Consider the following 17316-nt stretch of genomic DNA (forward strand, 5'->3'; position numbering starts at 1 on the left):
CTCTTTCTCTCTCTTTCTTGTAGGCCTACAATATAGTGGAACATCTGTAAACCAGCACAGATTTAGGCCATAGACATGCTTGTGGAGACTGTCTAGTCTTAAAGTCCCTACATACTTATTTACATATGTACTTTGTTTTGGATCCTCTTTGGGCAGGTCAACATGTCTGCTGGGACCACATGCCAAATATGTTTTAAATAAATGCTATATTCTACACACTATTAATACCTCTGAATTTGCAGATAAAAGCTGTTTACTCTAAGTGGTAGTAAATATTTAATAACAATTGACTTGAAGTTGCAGTGATTAAAGTTATTGGCCATTCATTATTTGCTTTGCAAATGATCTGGCAGGCGATCAGTGAAGATGGTTCTTTCAATCCAATCCAATGACAATGAATTCAGTGCATACAAAAGAAAGCTGAGGTTTCTTTAATAGCACTGTCAAGACTATCCAAGACAATTTAATTTTCAACACAATTTCTTGCATCTAAAATCAATGCAGTATTGAGTTCTGTTAAGGTAAAATAAAGCTTGTGAACTATTTTGTATTGTATTTTTTGTTATAGGCTACAGCGGATTTTCAAGTGCTTCAACATTCATCTTCTGAAAAACAGATAACCAAAAGTTCTAACCTATTTCGAAATAATAACTGTGCATCAGATAATTTTCATACCAGCTTTATTCTAAAACACTACTTTCGAACTTGAAACGTCAGCTTTTATTGTATTCATGTTTCTGAAAGAAAATCACACATGCATTGCTGTTGACCCTGCCTATCCTTTTTGTGTAGTAAACAAACCATAGAGCAACATTTATTATTATAAACACAGAAAAAAGACAATTAGCAGGAAAGAGAAAGTGATGTTAATCCGAATGCAAAGCATAAATAATATTGGATTTGCATTTCATTTGACGCGCTATCTTTGTAATGAGTTGCATAATCACTAATACAGGGATGGTCTTATGTTGCATGTGGAACAGAGGACTTTTGTAATTTCAGCCTAAAAAGATGAACATATCGCACAAAACAGCAATTCAATGTTCCCTGACTGCTTTTTTTTTTAATACTACTTAATGATACAGTCTACTTCTGTGAAATAAAGCAACGATCAACACACCATATTTTATCCACAAATATTGATATTGTGCAATTTAAGAAGCACATACAAAAAAACTGCCAAACACAGGTAAGATACCATCAAGTTAAATCCATGATACCAGAGGAAGTGTGAAGGGGAGGGGGAGAAAACGGAGTGGTTTGGAGGAGAGGCATTAGGGGTAGGCTGTGAGCTGAATGAGGGGGGAGGAGGGGGAGAATGGGAAGAGTGATAAGAGGGGGATGCTGAACGGAGCCATACTAGGAAAGGGATGTGTACGTGTGTGAATGTATGGCAGAGGGGGAGGACTATTAATGTGACAAATGACGTTTTCATTTGCTGACTGCAAGCACAGGACTACATTAAAACTCTGTAAATCATGAGCACAGGGGGAACCAAATAACATACTGGGGATGAGCGGGGATGTAGGAAAGTCAGACCGCCGCCGTTAAAGGGAGATGCACCAAAGTTATTCCAGTTGGAGTAAAACCAGGAAAAGTTTGCAACATGGAGGGAACAAGTTCAAGACCAATGATTTGCAGCTTCTGCATGAATGCTTAAGGAAAGTACAAGACAGACTATGTTCTTCTCCAGAGAGGGGTGTGTGTGTGTGCGTGTGTGTGCGTTCTCAACATAATGGTAGCAGTTTTACTCTACTCCATTTTTTTATTCTAAAACTTTAAAACTTGCATCGCGGACAACAACTCCGTTATCGCTGGACAAGGTAAAGCTGTTCTTCACATTGGTGGCCGACGAGAAAATCCAGCATGAGCTGGACGGGGGCACCCACAATGAGAGACTCCACCAGTGGCTTGCCGAAGGGAATGCGGTGCACACAAGCATGTTGGTTAATTGCACTTTAAAAAAATTAATAAAACTATAAGGCAGCCGTCTATGATACAACATGTTTCTCTCGGTGGTAAAGGACAAAACTTTACTTTATCCAATAACAAAATGTGCAAAAATAGCCCTGATGAAGACAGAGTACAAACTCAGTTAGCCGCCAACATTGCTATTACGGCCAGCTACACGGAATAGGGTGCTAGCACTATGTTGGAAAACCACCTCCAGAAAAGGACCTAGTCCCATAAGCGAGTATAGTAGAGCCATTACCATGTAGTGGAAAAGCGCAACATGTTAGAGAGCAAGACAAAAAGATAAAGCTACACGAATGCCAACATTTGCAACAAAGCACTTGGCAAATAGTCCTTGCTACAACAGGAAACGCTAATACTCTGCTCAGTAGGAGGGCTCGTGATTGACAGTAATACAAATATAGAGCAAGCTTTAACACTGACAAAATGCCAGTTGGTAACAATAAACTATGTATACGCGAACAGAGGAATTCTGTTCCTGAGAGAAGCTGGTTCACTTTTCTGATATGCAACCCACTCACTATAATAACCATTACAGGGTACGGGCTTATTGCTGACAGCATTCCAGTTCAAATATGCTTCATGTAATATTTTTAACATTAATACATAAGAGCTGAATCTATAAACAGAACAGAACATTTATCATCAACAGTTTTGATAATGATGTCAAATGGTCTATGAAATTTAACAGACCAAAACAATTGATTAACTAAAGAAGTAATCACACTGATGAATTGATGATGAGTATAATTGTTCCTTGCAGCCCTTATACCGATCACAACCAAAGTCATTGTGATATTTTGGCATACTTACTGAAATCAAAACTGACACAATTATATGAAGCTGCTGTACCCATGTTTAAACTATAATGCATTTGACTAGTTCCACCATGATCTAATTCAAGAAATTCGAACATATTTACTTTAATTTGTTTTAAAAAACAGTAAAATACATACATACATACATACATACATACATACATACATACATACATACATACATACATACATACATACATACATACATACATACATACATACATACATACATACATACATACATACATACATACATACATACATAAATACAGTATAGTGTTTTCTAACAGAAGCCCCTTCCCCTGTCTCACAGCAACTTTTAGCACATTGTGGCTTAAGTGTGCCTTCAGCCATTTTGGCTTCTTAATGGATACCCCGGGCCCATTATACAGCAGACAGCGCACTGACAAGAGGCAGGAGTGCTCCAGTCATTGGCAAAGATGATAATGGTGGAATAATGACTATTAAATGTTCCCCCAGAAGTGGAGTGGGGGCCATCACTCATTTCCTGCTGGCTATCTGACAGATAATGTCAGCATATAACAGCACCCCAAAGGAATAACCTTCCATTCCGTCAGGATAATGCATATGAAAAAAATATTTAAACCATTGATCCATTATAATTATTTATGCATACACTTTGTGTATGGATGGTGGACTTTAAAATAGTCAACAAGTCTACTATAATTAAGGGAGTTGGAATGGGGGGATGCAAACAACTGTTGCTTTCAACTGTTGAGATTTACTAATCTATAAAACCCATTGTGGTAATGTTCTACTCATTAATGGTACAGTTGATCGATAGTTATGAATTCAGTGGAGTTGGACACATTTTCTCATCTAATCACTGCATATTTTTAAAACCCTCATACAGGGACGTTCAGGGACAGCTTTGTGGCCCTTGTGACACTTTTCATGAGCACATGAAGAACACTTTTATAGTCAATGTAATTTTAAGTCTAAATTAAATACTACATAATGTAGTACAGTTGTAAAACATAGAAAAAAAACAGCCTTTGTGATATAAAGCTAATCTGATGTTCACCTTCAAGATACACCTGCTTCTTCAGTTTGTACAAGCTACTCATCACTGCATTAAAAACAAACATGACCTTACTAAGCAGCATAGGTGAGCTGGAACACTAAGTACCAATTTACTGCAAACAACTGCTACCATCTGAACCAAAAACATGTACAGTCCATCAATAGAGTGCACACTCTGATATTTAATATTCAAAAATTACAATACAGTGCCATTAACAAAAATAATCAAATACATATTGTGCCACTGTGTGAATACAAAATTATAGGAAATAAATACAAATAACATCATATCATCAAAATATATGCAAATATAACCAGCAAAAAGACACAAACAACGAAATGCTCAGTTATAAATCCCTACAACCTTTTTTCCATTAACGTCTCTGCACCACTTATTTCCTGAGAATATTCTGCCTTCTTTTTGCCATTATCGCTATATTTATCACTAGGCTATAACTTCAGAGGAACGTAAGTGACCGAGTTAGGGGCACATAACACGGTGAAAACGTGACAGTTTTCCTGTTTTTGGTTTAAAAAAAAAAAACCCCCGTTCAGACACAATTTATCTGACATCTTCACTCGTACACATGTTTTCAGAGGAAACGGGACGAAATCGCTGTAGTAGCAGTGTAGTAGGCATGCCAAGCCAATAGTCAGCGGTGAGCGGTGACACAGCCTAGTATATAGCTCTTCCGGTACAATTTCATGCATAAAACCTTACTGTAACCGAAAATTAATGCCATTAACGTTCATAAAGCGGTTGGTGTAAGCTTGGGGTTACAAGTATTGTAAATTACAAGCTTTCTGTCCTCTTATTTCACCGCATTGAACTCGTGAAAACAGAAGACATGCTGATAGTGAAGGGGCTTTGTGAGCGGCTACTTTCCTGTTAGTCGACTCACGTTTGTCCAGTGAAATGCTATTAATGTTTAGCCAGTGAAATGCTTTTACTGTGAAGCCGTAGCCTTAATGCTCCTGTTGTTGAACAGTGACTTAACCCCTGTGATTTACAAGGGAGAGTCATCACTGAGATAAATGCTGCAATGCTGTCAACGCCCCTCTACCCTGCAGTGACAATGGTGTAATTCTGATCTTAGATCTAATTGAGATGTCTTTTAATACGTGATTAAGAATACAAGGTTTGTTTTGTATTGTCAGAGACTGTTTGGAAAATGCTTTGCTGATATTTTAGTAAAGATAAGCAGTGAGCACCCCCTTATTTCCTCAAAATTTGAAACAAGGAGATATGGTAGATGTTATACCTCATTATGTAAATTAGAATGGGATCAAATGGAAGAGTTTGAAGGACAACCAATCAGTGAATCTTCACTGATTTTACTATTTCCATGATGAAACTGCACATAAAGGCTGTCTTCACGAATCAACTTGAGTTTATATTGTTCAAAAGTTGGAGCAAATATGAATATAGCACAAAAAAAGAGATCTACATCAAATATTCACTGTGTGAAATCTCTCCTCTTTTCAACACAAATCACTGTTTACAGCAAGTTCTAAGATTGAGATACCCGTTTGCTATTGATCATGGATGATTGTTAAGCATTCAGCAGGAAAAACTGGCAAACAGCGGATTTTCCTTGTGTGTTTTAGCTGGTGGAAGACTCATAAAAGCATCGAGTGATCCATATTCTGCCCTTCCACTTTTCCATTGTGCAGCTTCCCTCAGCATAATAGCTTTTCACCACACAGAAGGGAGAAATGAGATAGAACAGTATAACATGGCATCTGGACCGAAGTTTAGTTCCATATTTTAAGGCCAAATCCACAAAATGATTGCACTGCTAAACCTTTGAAATATGAGAAAAAGATAATGTCAAATTCACAAAGCTTGCGCTAAGAGGGAAATACATGCAAACTGTGGGCGTGTTAGTGCAGTCAAGTCATTGTGGATATGATGCTAAAACGGTGGATATGATGCTAAAACGGTGGATATGATGCTAAAACGGTGGATATGATGCTAAAACGGTGGATATGATGCTAAAACGGGGGCAAATGCGGAAGGTATTTCTCCGCAAATCATGGTATTATTGATCGCAATCCATTATTTGTGGATCTGATCTGATTTTGTAATAAGATTTGCCTGGCACCGCCCGCCTACGTATTTCCACTCAATTTTCATTTCCCTTCAGTAGTCAGTCTGGGCCTGCTGTATATTCTTCGGTTTTCTCCGGCCAGATTTTTGCCAGTCCAATCAGCGAACAGAGGGAGTGGCTCAGAAGCCGGCGCATGACATACGTCAATACCTAACGTTATGCGATTGGTTGGCAGATCAAGAGCGGCACTGGGCAGATCCAATAGTTGTAAACTTCAACAGACACCCGCCTTCAAGTGAGTTAACGTTTGTCAATTGAGCGATTCCAGACCCTCTTTACAAAAGAATATTCTCCATTGCTCTCTGTCATTCATGCACTCAATCTTATCACGCCTTCTTCTTTTGAGAAGATAAACACCCATGGCTCTTTCCCCATGCCTGCACTCCTGCTGGCAGACTAAGATAAGGGTTCATATCCACATCAATACTATTGATGCTAAGACCACCCAGGTCATCTGAACTGTGAAGGAGTGTTTAACTGCCCTAAATTATACCCTACACAACTGACGGGTAGAATAGCAGAAATCAACTTCTTACAGTATTGGTATACAGGTAGTGGATACAGAAACAACATGACCTGTACAGTTCAGCAGAATCCAATGCAATACATAAAGCTTGAATTCAATTCAAATTATTTATTCTCAAAAGGGGCGGACAGAGACACCTCAAGACTACAATCTGAATCAATAAAACACCACCAAAGCCTGCACCTCCTGAAATCAGTTGGATTTGTCTGAACCTGGACATCCTGGTAGCTTTATAGTTTATGATGCTGGCAATGCAATTGTAATGCCCCTGGCTTGAGTCCAGCTCATTCCCGTCATCTCTTGTCAACTTTCTGCTGTCCTCTGTCTAATAAAGACATGTTACTGAGCATGCCCCTGTGTATGGTAGACACCAAAGCCAAGAAACATGCGCTAACAGAAAATTACATGATAATCGATGGATAAAAAGGAGATTAAATGACTACACATAACACATAAAATGGATTGATTGAAAACTACAGTTGTGCTTCGGAACTATCTTATTTTCTATTCTCAAAAATCAAATAGACTTTTCTCCTAGAGCAAGAACACGGAAGTCAAAGGCTTCATTTCCACAGCAAAGCCACATATTGTTGACTTAAGCACTTTATGAATTTCTAATGGCTGAGATGGCTCCGCTAAAGTGGAAATAATTCACTGTGATAGCTTCTGTCTTTATAGGGGTTTTAAGACATGCTACAGCTACATTAAATCCTGTGACTCTTATAAGGCATGGTATCCTAAATCTTAACTTTATGTAACTGAACAGGAGTCGTCACCGTCACAAACAATTTTCAAAAATAGGGCTCTTTTTGCATTTTGTTTTCACATAAAGTACAAAAAAGTATTATGGTCATTAATGTGACCTGCAAGACAGGCATTAGTAATTCACTTAAGAAGTGGCTGCTGCTTTCTTTGTCTGAACTCTAATTAAATAATGTGTACAATAGTCATATACAGTGGATGCTTTGTAGCTTGCAAAAGCAAAGACTGCGTTTAGTGGTTTATCTGGTCTGAGGCTTTACATTACGCTGTTGCTTTGTGTTCTTTCTAGAAGCTGCAAGCAATCAAAACACATTGAATATGAGTACATTGGACTTCAAAATGGTGTGCGGACAAACAATAAGACCCTATTTGTTTTGTAGTGCTTTTATGCCTACATGCCGGTTCTTATTATTTCTGACACTGGACCAGACAAAGGAAGAAAGCTGCTGTGCCCTGTGAAACATATGCACTGAAAAGTTTTTCGACTACTGGTACTAGAGGGATCAGGAAGGGCCCACAGTCTAAATCTATGCAGCCTGGGAGAAGAGCTTGACCTAATGCAGCAGAATCCACTCTATATGAGGGTATATAGGTTAAAAAAAGCTAAACAAAAGCAGATCCACATTTTTAGATAAGCGAGACACACCAGATGCACAGTGCAGAGTTACTGATTGCTAATCTGACATTGAAAATAATGCCACCAAACAGGAAACAACAACAAAACTGTGATATGGCTGGCTGTCATGTGGCACGAGTATGTGTATTGCTCATAAACTTTTTAGCGTCAACAAGAAGACAGATGTAATTCTCTTTCTACGTTCATTTAAATTAAGCCATTTAAATTAATCTCTACCTCTTTGTGTTTCTATGTTATCTCTGCACTCTCTCTTTGTTCAAAGTGTCTTTGACTGTCCTTTGTTGTCTCATCAACTCAGCCACAGTTCCTTCCAGGGAAAATGTGGTCAATCTAATGTGCTTGACACAATCCTTTGCATACACAATGAAGTGCGTGTGTTTGTTTATTTTATTTATTTTGCAAATACGGGGCCGATTAGCCTTCGTACAATTAACATGCCGCAATGCCTTGTGAGGCAAGTTACTCCATTGGCAACACTGTGCTGACTGTTGAAGTAGGTGAATGGGGGGCCTGGTTCTCAATTTGCAAACACGTGTTTGGGTTTTTTGATGGTTGATTTGGATGGTGTTATCGAGAAATATTGGCAAGCATTGTCATAGGATAATCACTCATTCACCATTGGAACAGGGACATGCTGGGTGTTTGCTTGTCTGCTGGAATTATGAAACATCTCCATTCACTCTTGGTAATGTGTCATTTGCTCTGATATCTGATGTCTTTTTTCATGTGTCTGTGTCTGTAGTTTTCTCGTCTCCTTCCCGTTGTCTACATATCTCAATGTATCTCTTTTTCCTCGTCTGATCCCTCTGTTTGCATATCACTTGTCCTCTTTATCTCATTCTGCATGTTCCTTAACACAACCTGCTCTTGTCTTTCTGAGCCCATCGGCATTTAAAAATATACTTTAAACATGCTAAAAAGATAAAAAATGAATTACCATGAGTTCATTCAGGGATGCTCACCTCCACCCATTGTGCTTCAGCTATAAACCATTAGAACACAAGGTGGATTAAATACAATGGTTTTTTTTTCAAACACATTATATAAGATCGTGCTACTCCCACAAGCAGATGAAAAAATCAATTATTCACAAGCAAAGGTAAAATCACTTTGCAACTCCTGAGCGGATTAATGATAAGATCAGGTCAACAAAATAAATAAGCAAAGCCAATGGTTGCCACGAGCAGGCTTATGCATTATCACTGAAAATCAGAGCCAACCGGGAAATACAATGTAGGGTCAGTCTAAATTCCAACATATCCTGTTCAGCACCTTGTTCTTCCACTTCACTGAAAGGTCTAAAATAGGGTTTATGCGATAACAGAATAAAGAGGCTCAGAAGTATAACCTATTTAAGTGATTTATAGTTCTCCATTGACGTCTCCCATTTTCTGAATTACTTTGGAAACCCTTTGCTCACTGTGTAAGTCAACTCAATCTGTCTAATGCGGCTAATGTTTCAGTAGCAACAGTGGACCATTAGAAGCTGCTACACACTGAGATGTTGTTTTGCTCATTTGTAGGATTAAGTGAGCCTTAGGTCTTGTGATATCAATACTAGGCAACCCTTGGCAGAGAATTCTACCACAGCTGTTGCTCTAGCAATCAAAAGTCAAGTTGAACTGAGTTTTCTTTCTACATTTGGCAGAAGAAAAGTAAGATATTATGGAGGAAGAGGATGTTTTTTTTCTGTTGGAATTCTTTTTTAGCACAAGGAAGGCAAGACAATTTATTTCTAGAATAATACAATATGTTATGCCAAACACAACATCTTCAAACAAGTAAGACCAATACAAAATAAGGACTGGGAACGTATTGAACATATTTAGAAGGATACAGAAAAACTATAATCCACGACTGGCACTGTCCTCTCCTGGTTCTGATCATACCTGTCCCACACACACCAATTCATCTCGATGAACAACTGCAAATCAGCTACAGTCTCTTTTACCCCTGGTGTCCCCCATTGCTCAGTGCTCTCCCTCCTGTTCATTCTCTATGTTCTTCCACTTGGATAGATCCTTCACGGTCAAAGCCTCTGATTCAACTGCTATGTTGACGACACTCAGCTCTCTACAGCTCATCCTAAGCCATCACTGCCACCACCCTCTCCACCCTCACCACCTGCCTGACAGACATTACAACCTAAATGCAAACAGAACTTCTAAAACTCAATTGCAACACATCTGAAGTCTTAGTCATTGTCTCTTACGCATTCCACACACTTCCTCCTCAATTTAAATTGCTTCATTAGCCTTTCTACAAAAGTCCATAACATCAGAGTGCAGACCCCACCCTATCCATCCTGCCCAATGCCAAGCATGTTACCAAAGCTGCATTATTCCACCTTCAAAACATTGCCTGCCTCCAACCCAAACTGTACTTCACTTTTGCAGCAACACATTTACATTACATGCTTTTATTACACTCTGGCTTAATAACTGCATTCTCCATAAAGTCTCCTCCATGGCATCACCACCATGTCCTCAATAAACCACAGTATACACAACTCTGCTGCCCGCCTTCTTACCAGTATCTTATCCAGATAACATATCCCACCCATGTTAATTGAACTTCATGGACTACAAGTGAACTTAAAAAATATATTCACCACTTTCAAGGCCCTAAAACTTTAAGCTCTGCTGCTCTACCTCTCAGATCTTCTCCATCACCACGCCACGTGCCATCCTGATCCTTCAGGTCCAGTAATGCTAACCTCCTGCAAACCAAGACCAAACGTTGGACCTGGGGCTATAGGGCTTTCTCTGTGTGGAACTTTTTTCTAACCCACATCAAAGCTGCCCCCACCATTTCTTCTTTTAAAACAGCCCTTCAAATCTACCTCTTGCCTTCCCCCAGCTAATCCTGCCCCTTTCCTAAACAGTTTTTTTTAAATCATTTTTCTTTTGACTCAACCTTGACTGTGCATCACCTTTTCCAATTCTCACAAAGGCCATTTGTATCTGTTAATAATTTAACCTCACACCAAAGCTGGTTAAAACGTAAGACTTACACTGCATTATTTATGCTCCTTGGATATGTCATATGACATTTTGTTCACTAAGGTGTACATTTAGGCTTAAGAAAGTTAACTGTAGCAGACTAGTATCAGCTGCTTAGAAAACAGTGCTATCTTACAAGTGCACTACAATGAGATTTAATTTAGTTATTTTAATTGTGTATGTGAGGCAAGCATTGTCAACCACTGGATCTACGGTATGTTGGCCACACAACTACAAATACTGTCCAGCTCCATATGAGGCGCTTGTTGGCACACAAGCCACCTTCTCCTACAGGCTGAACAAAGCTGGACATGTGGCCAAATATGCAAGCATGATGACAGATACTGTGTTCCCCTACTTCAGAGAAATGAATCCAAATCCATCACAGCCATTAACTGAGACCTGACTAATAGCGGGGAATAGCCTTCTTAAGTGTTAAATCAGCTTGATGGGTTTAGCTTATTATGTTCCTGATTTATTCTGCTGAGTTGAGCAATATATCAACGCAATGTCATACATAGGGCCTTTGTAATGTAGTGTAATGTGGCTTTTGGCACTGGTACTGGAGAGTAAGGAACTACCTTGAAGGACCCCCAGTGCTAAAAATGCTTGAAACCAAGGCCACGGAAAAGAAAACAAGAGAAAGAATCTCACAGAAAACCAACTTCAGGATCACAGCATGTGGTCTAGCTGGGTGAAGTTTTAAAGGTCTACTGCTCTTGATCGGATCCCCATTCATCCTTTTGAGGAGTGAGTCCTGCAAAGGTTGGACATTTATTTGACACATATTATAATCATATTATCATCAGGGACCCCCGCAGTAGAGCAAGTGTTTTACTCTCTGGGTCAGTCAGTGTGCATTACAAAAAAATTAAATTAAAAAAGCAAAACACTGACATAATCATGCCAGGCCAGTAGGTGGCGATAATATATCACGTCATGTGAAAGTTGTGAAAACAAAACTGCTTATAGCGAAAGCATCGGCTTGCAATTTCCTTCCCTACTGGGGCATTTTTACATATCTTGGCGTTACCTTCATATATTGATCTATATCATGATATATGTGCATCTCCATAACACTTAACGTCTAAAACTCTGCAGAGAAAACTTTGAGTGTCAGATTTTACATCATGAATATCTACAATTATTTTGTATTCTCAGTCAGTGCTGTAAACTCTCCAGGCAGTCACCATGTTTTAAACATTAATGAAAACGCAATTAACTCAGTAAGGTCTTTAAATGAGGGTAATGGGGTGGGCAAAAGTAAACAAACAGCAGTGATGCAGATAGAATACTTTTTATTTAACCTGTTCCCCATTCTTAGTAATTTTTTGTCTCTTAGAGTGATCAGCTTATATAGGTCATTTGGAATTATTTAAGTAAATTGTGCATTGATTGTGCATTGAATTTAATAATGCAGAAGATGCCAAGTTTCTCCCTCCTTCAATCTAGGAAGACAAGTAATCTGTATTCAACCTGTGTTGTGAGCCCTTTGATCAAGGGCACTGGAACATTCCAGGTTACAACCAAGCCCCAACCACAGCGAGTTCTATCAGCATCCAATGCGGAAGTGACACACAATGTAGTTCACCGAGTGGCCACTAAGAGGTGGTACCACGATCTCATTGACTCCCTTGATCTCATAGGCTGTTTCACATAATTGATAAACCTATTTACAGAGGTATACGTCAGCTAGATGGGCGTATCTCCCTCCCCCTGACGTCATATCAATACCCTTTTTCGGTAAGAGGAAATGAGGCAGAGTAAAAATCTGAAAAGGCGACGAGCATCTGGCAGGACGATTGATTGCAGTTGAATTAACTGAGGTCAGCCCGGATGCTACATCCATTTGATATACTATCTATGGTTACAACAAAACTTTGTCATTAAATCAAATGCACATATAGTGGTTGTTACAAAATTAAATACAAAAACAATGAGATCACCAGTCAACAGCTTATCCTTCATCCATTTGCTGTCTGAAGTGCACACTGTAGATTCAAATGACTGAACTGAATGTCTTTAGCTTGTCAATAACTGAGTTCCACTTTAAACATGAAAATATTCATGCATGTTGTGTTCTTATATCAATAAAGCACAAGGATATGATATTATTGTTCTGTAACATGATCTTTGCTGGTGAAAAGCTGTTATGCTACCAATACACATGACCCTGTTCCACTTAATAATTATCATGTGCTTTCAATAACCACATCAAGAGATACAAACTTAACTAACCAAACACAAAATGGACTGAAGATTGAAACTTTATCATTTAGAACCATAGTGCGTCACGTAAAAGGGGACGGTTGTTCCTTTTGAAGAGGAAGAACAGACTTTTCCCGAGAGATCTGCTCCCTTCTTCACGTTAGCACTGTCCTGCTGAAAAACAAATGAGCTCATTATCCTTGGAAAGCTGGGCACACAGGAGCAGCATGCGTGACGAGCCAAGCCTTTGGATGAGCCAAGCTGAAAATGTCAACATACTACCTTGAGAGCGCACATTAAACTCAGGCAGTAATTGCTGTCACAAGACAGATCCCCATTATCAAATCCATTAAGGGACCACATTCCTTTGCCACAAACATACAAAAATGAATAAATAAATTTGAAAAAAGTAGCACCATTTTAAAGTTTGGAATGATCATCTTAAAAAACGCCAAGGTGACACACTGTGCACTGTGCTGCCAAACAACAGGAATTTCCAAGTTAATTAACTATCTACTGGGAGAGGTGTCATATGACATACTTTTTTATACACAGACTGCCCATGCAATTGTAATGGCTTTTCATTTATTTATTCATTTATTTTTGGCCTATCGTTATCCCAGGATGAGATTGACGTGTGTTCCAAGTACCAAAACTATGTAACACAGCAAAAAATGTTACCTTCGGATATAGCACAAGCAAGAGTTTTGAGCAGTTCTTATTGTATCAAATCCTTAATAGCAAACCACTAATCTCTTCTTGAATTAGAGATCCAATTTCCTAATAGTCTGTGCTTCTATTTGTTCTGCACTCTAGTTTCTGTTAATTTCCTCTTTTGAGAGATGAATAGTGAGTGGAGAAAAAACTAAATGTGGAAGGGAAGCTCATGATGCATGAAATGGAAGAAAGCGTGTCCCTCCTGTAGGGGCTGGCACTGACGTTATCTATAAACGTAAAAGCCTGCATGCACTTACTGCATTTCACCAGTATGGGAAAGATGGGCATCCAAAACATTTTCTACATATGCCCTTTTCAACTTTGAATGGGTGTGCATACTGTCTGTCTATAACAGGGGTGGACCGTCTCCCTGGTAACATAAAAATTCATGTTGTTAACTATATATGGATTCTTGTAGATGTGTGTGTTTGCCTGCATATTCACAATGGTTGGGTAAAAAAACAGGGTTGTACTTTAACTTTGTGTGGAGTAAGCAGTGTAGCGTATAATGTTTTAATCTTGTATAATGTCATGGGCTGCAAAAGTGAATTGTTGTACTACACAATGTTGCAATTCTGATATTATAAATTTTTTCAATCTAATTAGTGACATAAACTACCCTAAGCGTTACAAATTGACAGCAGGTCTGAATACATACTCCACAGTCACTTCTACATCACAGATGCTTGATTATTATTGCAATGTATAGCCGTACATGCAGTACATGATAGCACACAGAGCTATGGGCTATGACCTTGAGATATTTCTTTCTGTCCAAGCTGTTCTTTGTATACATACTAATTAAAGCTGCAGTTGAGAGTTTTTTTTACTGTAATATTTGGCAAAACTGTCATAATAGCCATTCAGCTATATGTAGGTGAAGTGGTCTGAAAATATTTTTTTATCACTTTGCTCCCCCCTGCCTCTGTGTGCTGCCCCCCAAAATTGCCACCGCTCATGTTAATTTTGACCAATCAGAGCGAGGTCAGATTCTCCGTTCTTATTGGCTGTGGGACCTTGGCAACAACGTTGATGCGTCAGTTGCGTGAGCGTTCACGACCCTAGCAGTCTGACACTAGCCTACTGTTTGGTACTAGGCTACTACGGCGGACAGCGAGTAGCAATGTCTTCACAAACGAACCCTCAATTTACCATTCCCAGGATACCGACAACTAACACCGCTAAGACAGCAAAAAAACGAGGAAAGACGAATGTTGAAAAGTTAACTGCTGAAAGGGAGACGGAGAGAGCTCGAAAAAAAGTACACGGGCCATGTCTTCTTGCCCTATCACATCAAGACCTCTCCGACCGCGACCTCGTCCCCTTCCTCTGCCCCTAGGCTGCCTGCCGCTAGCAGCAGGACGTCCGCTGGCCCTATATAGCCCTCGTCCTGTGCTCAGTGTTGCCAACTCAAAGCGATTTTGTCGCTATATTTAGTGACTTTTCAGCCCCCCTGGTGACTTTTTCTTTCAAAACAGCGACAAGCGACAAATCTAGCTTTTTTTCTGGTGTTATTGGTGACTTTTTTCGCCAAAGCAAGTATCACCTCTTCTCAACGAGCAGCGGGAGCACTGACACGCAGCCCGCTCCTCGCGCAGCAGCCCCGAGCAGCCCCTCCCAGCTGCGGTCAGAGCAGGAGCATAGATAGTAGGAGATACACACACACCTCTCCGCTCTGTTACAATTAGTTTGCTATCTTGCCTGGCTGTTACAGCTACTTTTGTTAGGCCTACCAGCACACTTACAATGATTTTAAACTAACATACATGGTCTGTCTGTGATTAAAATGTAGATGCTCAATATGTACGTATGTAGTTATCATTACTAATGTTTAATCACCTCGGAGTCGGACATGGTGTTTGTCTCCTGTCAATGTAACTGAATTCACATGAACGCGCGTAGCTGTCGTTCGGAGGGAGGAACTACAGCAGGTAGAGCGTTGGGAAAACAGCCGTTGGGATCCCAACGGCTGAAACTCTCAACTGCAGCTTTAACCCTTTAATTCAGTGGACTCCCTACTGCTGGATGAATTATACATATATACACTCCCTGTAGGTATTCATCTAGGCCTATATTGAGATCTGATCATGGCAAAGGCTGATTTACACGGTTTAATGAATTTGTAAAGGAGTTTACACATTCTCTGCACAGCACATTAGGAAAAAACACCTATTCATGGTCCATACCGTAGTGTAATAAATGCAGACCATTTATCGTTATGTTTCTTTGAACAGAGATGAATGTACAAAGCAAATGGTCCGTCTAGTCTGGAGTTTCATACCATTTGTCCAACATGACACTGATGTGACCTTTTGAACAAATCCACTATAGTATTATAATTTAATATAATTAAATTATGTTGCATTGCATAATAATTGGAATTTATTTATTTTATATCAGTGTGCTATCACCCTGTTTTCCTTGGTGTCAAAGTAAAATCTTGTTATGTTGCTGCTAAAACTATATAATCCCCAGGAGAAACAATCAAGTTTCATCTAATCTGAGATTAACCTTAATGGTCAGAGGGACACAATGCCACAATGTTTATTTAGCATCCCTATTCAAAAGGTGGCATGGAAGACACACAGGCCAGGTCATCTGCTTGTATAGATACTGAGGTAAATGTAAGCAGACAGAGTATCTGTGGAAATATGATCTACATTATGTAGTCCTAAATAAGCTGTCACCCCCCATAATGCATGAAGGGAGGTGGCAAAAGTAGGTTTATTTCCATGTTGATAACATAAATTTGAAGTGTCAGCACGGGGTTAGCTAATACCTGATCCTGCGAGGCTGCTCTCTAATCTCCTCAGCCACAGGGTGTTCTGCTTTGATTAAAATCACAAACCAGCCATTCTTCTGTACACCTTTGGCCCAACTTCCTCTTACGAGGATAAGATGTATTCAAAAAGGCCCCAGGGTGTTTTTCACTTTGTTGTGTCCACTGGCGGAAATTTCACAATGGCATTTGTGGTGGCTTTTATCATATTAGGCAGTCTTACTGGTTTAAGGAGCCAACAGTAGCTGTAATGGACATTTGACTGGACTTAAAATGCACTTTGTTAGACTTTGTTTAATTCTAAACAGGGCCTCACAATGAGGTTCTGTCTGTAATTTAAGTTATCCAGGTCTTTGATAGTATTTTGTATTTGCAAAGCACCTCAGACATCCAGGTTAGGCGACATATAATAGGGGCAATATTTGCACAGAAAACAATGTTGAACTGCAACATTTCACTGTACATATTATCAGTTATGTTTTGAATTATAAGCTTGCTGTTCCTATACTGTACTACTTTGTTATTTTTTTGGTATGAGACACAGGTGGCTTTCTGCTGAATCACTGTCTTCTGTACTGTGCTCCAGTGATCTCCGTTATGAATGACCCAGCAGACCAGAGCTGCCATCTGCTTTAGAACTCTTGTTGGCATGTCTCTGGCTCTCAGATCTGAAAATGGTATGTGTGTGAGTTTTCTAAAGCCTATTCCTTTTCTCTGCCTTTCTGCCTGCATCCCCAA

General features: G+C 39.4%; 1 protein-coding gene across 1 annotated transcript in view; it reads right to left on the reverse strand.

Annotated features, from left to right (window-relative positions):
• The window catches only part of grid1a (glutamate receptor, ionotropic, delta 1a), a gene marked incomplete at its 3' end in the record, with an annotated part of 218741 nt that overhangs the window by 90189 nt on the left and 111236 nt on the right, over window positions 1-17316 (reverse strand). The window lies entirely within an intron of this gene.

The sequence above is a fragment of the Ammodytes marinus genome (genome assembly GCF_949987685.1).
Source record: "Ammodytes marinus genome assembly, chromosome: 11".
NCBI lineage: Eukaryota > Metazoa > Chordata > Actinopteri > Uranoscopiformes > Ammodytidae > Ammodytes > Ammodytes marinus.